Source organism: Parus major, chromosome 2 (genome assembly GCF_001522545.3).
Source record: "Parus major isolate Abel chromosome 2, Parus_major1.1, whole genome shotgun sequence".
NCBI classification, from domain to species: Eukaryota; Metazoa; Chordata; class Aves; order Passeriformes; family Paridae; genus Parus; species Parus major.
Genome location: NC_031769.1, coordinates 132472698 through 132485039, shown reverse-complemented (window position 1 = coordinate 132485039; position 12342 = coordinate 132472698). Strand labels below are relative to the sequence as shown.

Here is a 12342-nt window from a genome sequence, read left to right as displayed (position 1 = left end):
CTGTATTAGAATACAATCTGAAGAGGGTGATTTTCATTGTTTTGGAGAATGAATAGTACTTAAAAGAAATTATGACCCCAGCAAAAGACTGTGAAGACCCCCACACAGCACATGTAGCCCAGCTCTCAAGCACATAATGTTTCCATTAATATTGTATGGTCTAAAATAAAGAAGACTAATATAAATACAAAATTCAGAATTATTGAGGGACAAAGTTTAGACTAAGAGGATATGATATACTTAATAAAAGCCACTGCATGTCTGATTTTTTCTGAATTAATCCAAAATATTTATCACTACCTCAGAGTTAAGACACAAGGGGAAAAATATCCCTCTTTTACAATTGTGAATGAAGAAAAAGAAAGGTATTTTTTCATTCAAGTATTATAGAAATGTTCTAAGAAAATGCTTATTTATGTCCATCATGTTAAACTCTTGCAATGGTTTTCTATAGTAACATAAGAGAAAATTTATTTATTATCTTTTATGGGATCAGTTTTGTATTTGTTTATTGGTGCAATTAGATTTCTTTTGTCTCCTTCATTTGTGAAGATATTTTCACAAGGCCCCATTTTCATTTTTCCTGCAGTTCTAACAGAAATCCCTCTCTGGGAACTCAGGGTAGATAATCAAATGCAGTTTCAAAAACTGGCATAAATCAAGGTGAAAATGTGTGGATCGGAAGGAAGAAGCAAATGCTTCTTGAAATGAAATATCTCAGTAACAGAGAGGTAAGGGTTTAGATTTACTCCAAAATATTAGTATTTCATATGGCATATAAATTGTATATTCCATATGCCAATTTAGGAGTACAGGGAATTCTCTGAGAAATATTATGTCTGATATCAGCATCCAAGCTGCTTTTGGATTTATTTTGTTTGGATAGTGAAAAAGTGTCTGTCCAGGTGTTTTGAAAATACTTCAAGCCTTAAGTCTTATTTTTGAACCGCTGGACAAGTAGCCTGTAATTTTGACCTATTTTCTATCATGTTTGCTAGTTGTACACTCAACATGGTTGCCTTGCTGAAGGATCACAGATTCCAGTTCATGAGTTAGATGTCACAAGGACTCTACTGTGGAGTGTATGGAATGAGCTTTCTGAGCATGGAAACTCATTTTAGGCTCTTATTTGTGCCTTAAGCCCACCAATAAAATATTTGTCTATTCACCCAACCTTTTCCTTTACAGGTCCAGGATTATAGAGTTATGAAATAATTTATTTATTTTACTTCCAAGTGAGGAAATCCAATCAGAATAATTTCTGACAAATAAGTTAGACTTCTTTAAATGTGTCAGTCCTATATACAAGCTTTTTGTGTTTGTTGATATGGAGCTTCTCAGTGTTGTGGTTTAACTCCAGCTGTTTACTAAGCCCCACACATTTACTTGCTCAATTTCCCTCCTCTCCCTGGTGGAGAATCAGAGGAGCAAAAGTGAGAAAACCCATGGGTTGAGATAAGGACAATTTTACAGGTGAAGTGAAACAGTGGAATTCATTCCCCATGCCCCGTGGGCAGGCAGGTGTGCAGCCATCCTCAGGAAAGCAGGGCTGCTCCCTAAGGGTGCCTTGGGAAAACAAATGGCAGCTGTGAGAGCATCCCCCAGCCTCCCTCCTTCTTCCCCAGCTTTATATGCTGAGCATGACACCACGGGGTGGGAAATCCCTTCGGTCAGTTGGGGTCAGCGGTCCCAAATGTGTTCCCTCACTGGTGGGGAGGGGTGAGAAGGAGGAAAGGACCAGCAAAAATGAAAACATCCCTGAATTATCAACACTGTTTCCAATGCAAATTCAAAACATAACCCCACACCAGCTACTGTGGAGAAAATTAACCCAGACAAAACCAGCACGTGTAGTTTCTCTACTTTTTTCTCTTAGTCTAGCTAAAATAATTTAAATTACATAAATACTGCATTTCCCATAAAATATACTGGATACATGATGAGAATATACATAAAAAACAACTATGTCTTGATTTGTAAAAAGCATTAAAATCTCTCAGGCTGTTTTATCTGCATTTATTCTTTGAGTGTGTTTCTGGACAGACATACATGCCAGAGGAATAGTGATGAAAAGACTGCCATCAAATGCAGTCATGCTAAAAAAATTTTAAAAAACCCACTTGCTTAATTTAATCCTGTAATGACCTTGATTTTATTAATTCTGGACTGGATGTAATTGCTTCTGGAAAGTCACAGTACTATTTCCTTCTTTGTACTGGAAAATCATGTTCCTGGAGGAGTCAACTGTGAAGCTTTTGTGACTTTGTTAAGTCACATTATCCTAAACTGGGTTAAAATATTTGGTTTTCTAACACATGTCCCTCAAAAAGAGAAAATAAAAAAGGAGAGAAAGAGATTACAAGGAAAAAAAGAAAGAAAATGCATGTAAACTACCCATCTATATTGCTGAATTGAACCTAATCTTTGAATTTATAACCAGGAAACAAATATATAAACTTCTTTGCTTGTTTAGTCTCTGAATTCAGCACTTTTCACAGAGAAGGACAGGGTGATCACTAAGATGCTGATACCATCACCCACAGTCAGAAAAGGCCAACTATTTCTTACTGTCATTAAATCTTCCCTCTAGCAAATGAGGATCACCAGCTAATCCACACACCTTGCTGAAAGGATTCTAGGAAGGTTTGAATTAGCATCTCAATTTCTCAATCTCTGTACCTAGGTCACAAAACCAAACTTCCTGAATTAGTGGTTCCTCATGTTCATGTTCTCATTACCTATCCATAACCTGTGTTCAGAGATTAGATCAAAACAAAGTATGATTATTTTTTTCAAATTTTGATAGTTATAATGACAAACTAACTTGAAAGATATTATCAAGAAAATATCGATAGGTAAAGGGAATAAAAATATTCACCCTGTGGCCAAAACTGTTTTGTCATAGTGAATGGTATTTTTTGCCTTGTGTAACATCAAATAAATATTGATGAGCAAGTAATTTTTTAAATTCTTAAGTGTGGTGAAGTGTTTCCATCATTTTGTATTAAAAATGTGTATATATTGTGCAAGCTTATTTTTTTTATCTTCTATGTAATTAGTTCTTTTCAAAATTTATGACTGGTAAAAGTAAGATCTACATATTATGATTTTCATGTAGAGAAGTACAATTTGAGAATCAAGATATAATATTGTCTTCTATTGTCTTCTTGTACTTGTTAATAGATTTTTCTCTTATAATATCACTTTTTTTTTAGCTTGAAATATCTGATAAATTTTAATTAAAATTTTATTTTGATCTTATTCAACTCTGAATAACAAATTATCCTAGTGACAAATTTAATGAGCATAATTTTGGAAATTTTCCTATGCAATATACTTTTCTTTCTTATAATGAGTTTTACATCCTCTGCCTGGAAAGGATCTTCAATTGTGTGATCTTTTACTCCAATGACATCTAAAACTAAATAAAACCAGGAACATCTTAGGCTTTTTGGAAGATGTCTTCAGGACTGAAAAGAATTAACACTAAAATATATCAAATTAAAATATGATCCATCTGAAGTAATGAGTGGTAGGTGTTCAGAGAATGGAACCAATTTGCTCATCTTAAAGTAAAATGACTGTCACCATGTGGTTTTTTTGACTGAATCATTCAAATTCTTTTATCACACATACTTTGGCTGATATAATAATATTCCATTCTCACAATGTTCCACATTAGTAATCCTCCCTTGTTTCACATAGTGGCATTTCTAAGATGAGCAAACTGCTCACTGAGAAAATATTCCTTTCCTTTTATCAGACCATTAGGAATAAAATCTTGGTCACCTGGATCCTACTTGTAGCTGTTTCAAAGAGTTTATGTAGCAATGCAACCAAAGAAATTATATGGTATAATTAGAATAAATAAAACAGGGACTTTTATTAAGAAATATTAGAGGTGGATTGAAAAATTTTCAAAAAATTAAAATATATTAAAAACTTGAAAAATTCCTCTTTTTTGCTGTTTTTAAATCCATGTAAATTTCTAGCTGATTGGACTGATGAATGAAACATCAAAATCCAGTTGGAATGGATGAGAGGGTGAGAATTTGGCTTATAATGCAATTTGTTTTATCATAGGTGGTCAGACATGGCAGTAAAATTCTGATTTCACAGCAGGTCCCTGGAAGACACTGATATTCCCATGGATCGTTGCAGGGGTGGATGACAAATCTTTAAAATAGGTAAGGAGGCATAACCCAAACTTTCTAAGAGTTGTGCTAGTTCCATTGGGAAGCTCTGCCATCTTGTGTTCATTTAGAAAATAAATCTGGTTTCCCCAGAGGACAGGACGTGTAGGGTTTTGTGAGTTCTTACCTTCTCTAAAATTTGTGCAGGCATAAACTCATTGGCCTGTGACTACAGTGCAAGGGTAAATTCTTAGGCTGGTTCTTCTTCATGAGTATGGGAGGTACATTTAGTGTCACACATGAATTTGTGACACTAGTTTATTAAACTCCAGATTGCCTAAACTGAGCAAGATTAATGCCTTTGTGATAGGTAACATTGCTAGCCACTTGAGCTCGTCTTCAGATTTACAGGAATATGGCACCAGTTAGAGAATTCACTTCTGTAGAGTCCCTCTCACAACTCAGGAGAAAAAGTCCTTCTTTACTTGTTGAAATGTTAGTTGTAAATTGAATCAGATTATGAAACAGACTTGTTTGTGCTAAAAAAAATTGAATTGAATCATGTCAGTCATTAACGGATTAGCTGAAAATGCTGTTAAGGTACAGATAGATATTGTGAGTGACTTCTTCTGGAGCCTGCAGAAAGAAAGCTTCAAAGTCCTGCTTCTGAAGAATCCCTCAGAAGTCCTTCTAGAGAGGGAAATTATGCCAAAGCATAGGATGTTATGTAACAAAAAACAAGGCACAATATTGAATTATTAGAGACACAAGGCAAAAGCATTGCTTTTCCAGTGGCGTATGAGATGTGTCTGTGAATCATGAGTTTGCTGACTTTGACATTTTGCTTACATTTAGCTTTCTCTTTTAGGAAATTTTGCTTTATATTAGAAGTTTGAGAGCTGGAAATTTGCATTAAGGCTTGAAGAGGAAACAGTAGGACCATTGGGAGATATTTATTTTTAGTGCAAATCATAATTGTTGTATCACTGTTCTATGTAATCCTGTGTTTATTGGTATGTCATTAGTTGGCTTTTTAATATGCTTGGGAAAATTGTTGTTTTTGTGACAGTTCCTGAAAGTTTTATAAAATTTTAGGTTGTCCAAGTTCATTGCTGATTACAGGGTTCAGGAAACAGACACTGCCCAAGTAAGCACAACCAAAGCAACAGCTTGACTGAGTAATCACAGCTACTGATTTTGTGGAAGGGACAAACTCAGTTTTCAGGCCTTCATTATCTGGATTATGTCTTAGCTGTACTCTTAGCAAATCTACTTTATGAACTTGAAAATCACTGATAGTCTTCAATGATTACCATGTCTAAGTACATATACTCCTTAGAGCCTTGCAAGAGGAATTCCAGAAATTACATTCATGCAAACAAATCACCTTCTGTAGATATTGGTTAGTTACTCCTTGTGAAGAGATGTTGTTCTTCTCTGTTCATGTGAATGCTTCTGTCCATGTTACTTTCCAGGGAGGGTGGTCTTTGCTGTGCCCAGAACACTGGATGTGGCAGATGTGGAAATGCAGGGTGCTGTGCTTTGGGCACAGGGAGTCCTGCCCTCTTTAAAATATATTCTTGCACATTGGAGAGATGGTGGTTACAGTTTAATGCTGATCAACAAATAAAATAATTCTGTGGCTGATTTTATTTTCAGAAGCACACAGATAGCAATGAGCACCTCTTTTTTTCTAAGGCTCAAGACAGACTACATAGTGAAAGCAAGCAAGAGAGTTAATTTTTTGAGGATAAGCACATGCTTCTGTTGAACTATATTGAATGGAAACCTGAAACTCAGTCTGTTGTCTAGGTTTTACATTTATTAGAGAAACAACCATTATTCAGGTTTTTCTGCTGATGTAAACTAAAACAAAAGTACAACAGGGAAATAATCATGAATGGGAAAAAAATAGATGCATAAAAAATTGACTGTAAAGGAATTTAGTTTTGGTAATAAATGAAGGTGAAACTACTTGGTGCTTGAACATCTGTCTATGGCTTCAATGTCTAAGTGGAATAACAATGTTTTGCAGCTTTTTTACAAACTGGAACATTAATTGATACAACCTGGCCTCTCAGTATCAAGGAAGCGCATAATAATTTTTTTCTGGTCTCATTTTGAAGCCTGAATTGAGGAAGTGTGACTCATCAGTTTAACAAGCAAGAGATGGCTAATGTGATATTTTTAATACCACTCTCTTATGCATTTTTGGCTGTAAAACTAGAGTGCTTTAACATCTCTAACCCTGGGAGCCATTTTGGCTTGAAGAGTAGATTAGGTCGTAGTCTCCAGTTTTTTCTGCCCTGATTAACTGCTCACACTGCTGCTTCCTAAAATGTCTGCATTGCAGGTATTACAGTTCACATTTATATTTAATTTTTCCTGGATATGATGGTTCTGCATCACCTCTGTCACTGTTCTCTTTGAGAGGATAAGTCTGGATTCACTGGGCGTTACTGGAGCTTTGCAGCTCTTTTTTTGATAAATGGCATTCTACTTTATGCTTTCAAGATGTTATATAATTTTGACATCAGTCAATATGTTTTCAGTGTTTAAGTCTTATCTAACATGTTACACAAAATTCTCATCTTCCAGATCCAGCAGACTGTCATAATGAAACTGAACTTCCTTTTCTTTTGAAAACAAATCTGGATTACTATCCTACCTGAACTAAGTTATTGACCTTACTTCTGAAATCCACTTGTGTTTCTATGCCAGATAGAGAAATCTAGTAATAATTTCAAATTAAAGGAAACTAATAATTAGATTATGGCACTCATACTCATTCTATACATAATTGCAAGCCAATATTTTGTAGAAGTGAAACAGAATAAAATAGATAAAATGGTGTTATCTGCATAATGACTGTAAGAGTTTGAAGTTTCATTTGTATATCACTGAAAAATTGTAAAATAAAGGATGGTCCAATATTGAATCACTGAAACTAAAAAAATGTTGTTAGATTGTGAACCTGACACTAAAACATTATACCAGAACACAAAGTACTCTCCTGCTTTCTTTACAGTGGCAGAAGAGAGCAGAAATATTTGCAGATTTTCAAATAGGTATGCAGACAAAAGTGCTGCTTTAGAGAAGCAAAGGGATGGTATAGGTTATTTATTGCAACAAATGTGCAGGGAAATATGCTGACACATGATCAGAATTTAAAGGCCAGTCTTCAGATGTTTTCTCCACACAGAAACTCTCATTGGAACATTTCTGGTCAGGCTAATTAAGCAGTTGAGTAGATAAGGTAACTCTTGAAAACTTGGTTACTGTTTTTAAAAAAGCATGGAGGTGAGCTTCTGAAAATATGGGTCACATAATGAGATTCTTCTGCTCCTTGAATCTGAGTGTAATTCAAAACCAATAAAGGTCACTGATCTCAGTAATCTCTGAGTCAAAAAAGTTCACTTTTAATTTCTAGCTGGGTTGACACTATTCTGAAACACATGACCATATGTTTAAAAAACAGAAATAAAGGCAGAAAAAGGGTCAGTACACTGATCCATTGGAAAGGTTTTAAGAGGAATGTGGTTCCCAGAGAAGTGGCCAAGAACAATTTTGCTCTTTTACTGGAAATAAACTTTTTTGGTTTTAGAGCATGGGTTCAGCAGGATAATGGAGTTTCATGAAAACACATAGGAGAGCAAACATATGGTTATGAGAAACAGGCTCTACTCATGCCCTTGTGGGAAGTGTGTTTCTTTATTCTTTTTTAGTTTTGAGCCTGTTTTGCCCTTCTCCTAACCCATATCTCACAGCAAGAAATAAGTAAGTACCATAGTGATTCTAGCTAGTGCTAAAACCACCACACTTTGTGATTGTTTTTTATTGCATTTCATTCATCATCTACAGCTCTCATGCAAAACCAATGACAAGCAGTTGCTTGTTTTTCTTGACTAGTGCTAAATCCATAATAATGCACAGGAGAAATTACTGGATATATTTTAATGACATCCCAAATTGAGTTGACCTAGGGCAAACATACAGTACCCTGCTCTAAGAAACAATTCAGAGCATTTCCAGACACCATCCCAAACATCTGTTACCTGGCACTCTGGGATGTTTTGTGATTTATAGGCTTTTAAGGTTGGAAAAGAGGCCTTCATCCTGACATTCTGTGCAGACTCTATAATTGCTGGAGCAAAATGAATGATTTCTACAGAGAGTACATCAAAGAAATGTAATTGGAATGACAGAATTTTTCAGGCATTTTTAAGGTTTTAGATTTTCAGTTAGATGGTACTAAGAAGTAAAGGTTTGACTAAAATTTTATATTTGCATTAATGCTATTGTAACATGTAACTCATTAACCTTTCTTCTTCTTTTATTTAAACTTCCATATGTAGATGACCTGACTTTTGCCATGAGGAAAAGAAAGGTTTTCCTAAGCTGAAACAACTTTTGTCTCTAAAGCAAACATGCTAAGATTCATTTCTAGTAAAATTTCCAACTTGTTCATCAAGTAAAAAGCTTCAGACTAAGTACATACCTCACCAAAGATACATTTCAGTTTTAAATTATTATATTTTTGGCTATTTCCCAGGGAAGTAGCCAAATTTATCTAATTTTCAACTGTAAATGTATTTTGGAGAATTTTTATCTTATTGTTTGCTAATGTGAAACCAAATTATATAAAACATACAAATTACTTCAGTGTACTGTTGACTGGAATATATGAGAAACCATTCTACTCGGAATAAATTTAATCAGAAGTATGTTACCAATCTACTCCTGTATCTATTATTTTAAGTGTTTCTAGAGCAGGGAATGTGATTTCTCATAGACATCAGAGATTGCTGTTTAATTATACATCCTGAAATTTAATTTCAAAGCTTGTAATCATTTAACTGTTTAAGACAGAATTTGTCACTGAAAGAAGCCAAGAGGAATTAGAGCATTATTTAACACTGAGTCATTTCAGTTTCAGCATGCTTAATAACTGGCTAATTTTATGCAAAATCTGTGCAGGCCCCTGGAACAAGCCACTTATGCTATTGAGTATTTTGGTCCACACAGAGTAGGTGAATTTCCCAATTTATGAATGGAAATGTTTTTTTCCTGAGGTGCACCATCTCTATCTTTCCTATTTTATTATTTATATATCAGCATGCTTTTTGTTAATGAGACAAGGATAGATCTTTATTGTCTGCCACTAGTTCCAGCCTACCAGAGTAACTTTTCAATACCCTTGGTCAGTGTGGTCTTGCTAATGCAAGCCAAAAGGTTTGACTTGAAACACGGGTTTCACAGTAAATGAAGTAAACTTCTTTTTTTTTATGCTCCCAGATACACTTCAAAAATCAATACTCAGTACAGTGCAGAAAGTTGTCTCTGTATGCTCAGGTCTTTTTCTCCAGCATAGTCAGAGAAGTATGAGCTAAAGCAGTATGGGCACTTAAAATATGTCAGTGCGTGGTATCAGCATAACCCAGTGGCAAGTAGCTGTTCTTTAAAGCTTTGTCTTGTCTCCTAAGATGGCTTACTGTAGGCTGGAGCTCTTTTTGCAGAGATTTTCTAGGAAGCACAAGAGGTCATGATTTCACTATAGGAGCGCGTTCAAACTTTGCTCCCAACAAGACTTGGGTTAGCAGAAGGTTTCTCCATCGTGCATCTGAGGCTGACTGATGATGTGAATGCTGATATCACTGTTGCTGGTCTGGTCACTGCCATTACTGCTGTTGTTGACTGAGTTGGTGCATCCCATGGCAAGGGAGTGTGAGCCCAAAGCAGACACTGCTCTCTCCACAGAGCATTAGTCCTTCAGAAGGCACTGACTCCAGGGCGAGCACCCCACAGTGGGGCTTTCACACAAGCCCAGTCTGTGAGAAGGTAAGAACTGCCCTGCACCCCTGTCATGGTATTGAGCACCCTCAGTTATCCCACCCTTCTCTGCAGCTCCCTGGCAAGTGCTTGTGAGGCAGTCATTGCCCCACATGTCTGTCATGTCCACATGGCTGCATGGCCCTGCAAACCCCTCAGAGCTTGGGTACTAGAGGTTCTTGCACAGGGTTGTAAGAGGCAAAATCTGAATATCAGGGAGGTCCCAAAAGATGAGAGTCAAAGACATGGATTATGTATTCTTCCTCTGGCTCTGTTTCAGCGCCTCTTTGTGAGCCTTTCTTAAGCATACACCTGTAAGAATACAATGAATAGTCCCCAGTAGTTCAGAGACCCTTTCTCAGAGCATCTCAGAATTACCCAGGATGCTGGAGCAGCACAACATTACTGCAGCCTCTGTGTGCACCATAAAATCTATTTCACAAATGGCTTAAAAAAAAGGTAACTCAAACTTATCTGAAACTTTGTTCAAAGCTATCAGAAATTATCACTATAAGAAGTTGGAAATACACCATAAATTACAAAGCACCTCATTAAAGGAATCTGTGTGAAGCTCTCCTCCAAAATTAATTTATCAGGAAGTTTATGTATGCCTTGACTTTTGAATAATCCCATTTCTTTTAAACTTAGGCCGATCTTAAATGAGGAAATTAATGAAAAGTTTGCATTTAGATATTACCTCTTCCTTAGTATAATTCCTATCAGATATGAATTTCCTGCCAATTCAAACTTATTATTCAATTAAAATTGAATACAAAAGCAAACTTTGTTGGGCCTGCTTACTCTTGAGACGACTGAGAGGAGATATCATTAATGCACATAAATATCTCAAAAGTGAGAGGATGGTGTCAGACTAGCTTGGAGCCCAGCGACAGGACACAGAGCAACAGCTGCCAACTAAAACATGAGGAGTTTCACCTCTACATGAAGAAGGAATTTACATCAAGGGTGGCAGAGCACTGGAATAGGCTAGCCAGGGTGGTGGTGGAGTGTCCCTCTCTCCTGAGAGAGAGATTCCAAACCCACCTGGGTACATTCCTGTGTCACCTGCTCTAGGTGACCCCCTTGTCAGGGGGGGTTTGACTGGATGACTGATTGGTCCCTTCCAACCCTGACTATTCTATGATTCTGTGCTATACTACAATCCCTTATCTGAACTCGCTTGTCATACGTGAAAACATCTAATTATGAGATAAAGAGGCCCTTACCTTCCAGGGTTTTTTTCTCTTATGGCTAACTTCTTCATCTTCCTTTCCTAAATAAAAATTGTGGTATCTTTAATTAAATACTTTAAGAACATCCTCTAGATATCGAAACCAGAGAGATAAATGTACTCCTTAATGCAGATATTATGAAAAATTTATTGAACCCTTCATTTTCTTTTTTTACCTAACTGGAAGGCCAGAGCTTGAGGTAGGTATGTACTGTGCAGTATTTCCTACACTGACTGTGGAAAGAAAAACAAAATGAGAAAACATAAAATATTAAATCTTTTTGAGGTCAATTTCTATGCATCTGTTTTGTGAAAGAAAGGATGTATCTCTCCATTTAGACAGAGAACATAGTTGTCGAAGTAATCACATCCTGTAACATAAATAATGCTTTCAGTTTCAGAAGAAATAAACAGGAATAAATTTTCATACTATATGCTGAAGCTAAATTTTGCATACACACTAAGTCATTATGCTTTGACACAAATATTTAGGAAAAGAATAAAATGCACCTTTAAGTACTTGCCATTTTTGGTTTTTATGGGTTGATATTTGTTGCTTTATTTCTAAGTTTCCTTGGCAAGCTATTAGGTAGAAATCTCATTAGGAATAAACACCAAGAAGAAAGAGAAAAACAACACTATATTATTACTTGTCCAATTGATTTGTAAACCCCATTCTGTATCTCCTCTTGCTATTCTTATACACAAGGTCATGAATATTCTGTATTTTCAGTGTCAATGTAAAGTTCACTGAGTCATAGATCAATTAGATAAAATGGATTCCTGTTGGTGGAAACCAGTGTATCCCAATTTAGAAGTTTATTTGAGAGAATTTGAGATAACAATCTGTCATCTTTTACTTTGAAATACAATAGTTAGTAGAGAAAGCAAAACAAATTAAAGATGAGCTGCAAAGTTCTGACTGGTTCAGGAGATTGTTCAATTGCATTTGTATAATTACTTCCTTCTGGATGCACACACATATTTCTTACAGAATTAATTCTATTTGCTTCAGTCCCAATTTATATCACATTGGTTAATCAATTATTTTCAGACTTGCTTCATGCTAGAAACAGGTGGGGATTCCTTACTGAAGGCAGAAATCCTTTCTCTGTTTTAGAAACAGTTTGGTTTTATATTTTTGCAGCA

The 12342-nt window shown here is 35.8% G+C and overlaps 1 long non-coding RNA gene across 4 annotated transcripts in view; it reads right to left on the bottom strand.

The window, feature by feature from the left end:
* LOC107199834 overlaps positions 1 to 12342 on the bottom strand; it is a 55880-nt gene that overhangs the window by 29425 nt on the left and 14113 nt on the right. The gene's annotated exons all lie outside the window — the stretch shown is intronic.